A 615-nucleotide genomic window follows, 5' to 3' on the forward strand; every position below is an offset into this window, starting at 1 on the left:
ATAAATAAAAGAAACATGTGAAAAAAGGGGATAAAAATAAAATGGAGAGTGGACCCATAACGTGATTGACGGCTAAATATGGGCAAAAAATGATGTAGGGTTAAACCCATATTCATGAAGAAGAGGCTAAAAGAAAAATAAATAAGAATAAAATAATAAAATAAAATAGAAAAAAGAATCATAGCCCATATTGTCACATCCACCGCTAATGAAACGTCCTTGTGACCCTCCACGTGTTCACAGCCCATCTCTCCTTGCATGTTACCTTAAATTATTTTGCAGGCTTTGCTTGGTATCTTTGTAGCAAAGCCAAGTCCACGATGGATAAAACTTGAACCAAAATTGAAAGAACACCAACAAATCAATATTGGTATATGTTGTATGTCCATCAACCCACAATATATATAAGTAATTAGAGAAAACTCTAAAGGGTCCCTGATAATTATTTCAGGGATAACGAGACTTTTGATAAAAAAAAATATTCAATTTAATTTTTGAGTTTTATTTTTATAGAATTGATTAATTTTTGTGCTAAAAAAGTTAATATTATTTGTTAACACAAGAATTAATCAGTCCCAAAGAAAAAATCAAAAGTCAATTTTTTTTTTTTTTTGT

The 615-nt window shown here is 29.6% G+C and overlaps 1 long non-coding RNA gene across 1 annotated transcript in view; it reads left to right on the plus strand.

Moving 5' to 3' along the window:
* Positions 1-363, plus strand: part of LOC110264857 — an 18096-nt gene extending 17733 nt beyond the window's left edge. The window contains exon 3 of the long non-coding RNA XR_002351138.1: positions 350-363. This is a non-coding gene — a long non-coding RNA (uncharacterized LOC110264857). The remainder of the gene's footprint in view (positions 1-349) is intronic.

The sequence above is a fragment of the Arachis ipaensis genome, chromosome B07, assembly GCF_000816755.2.
Source record: "Arachis ipaensis cultivar K30076 chromosome B07, Araip1.1, whole genome shotgun sequence".
NCBI lineage: Eukaryota > Viridiplantae > Streptophyta > Magnoliopsida > Fabales > Fabaceae > Arachis > Arachis ipaensis.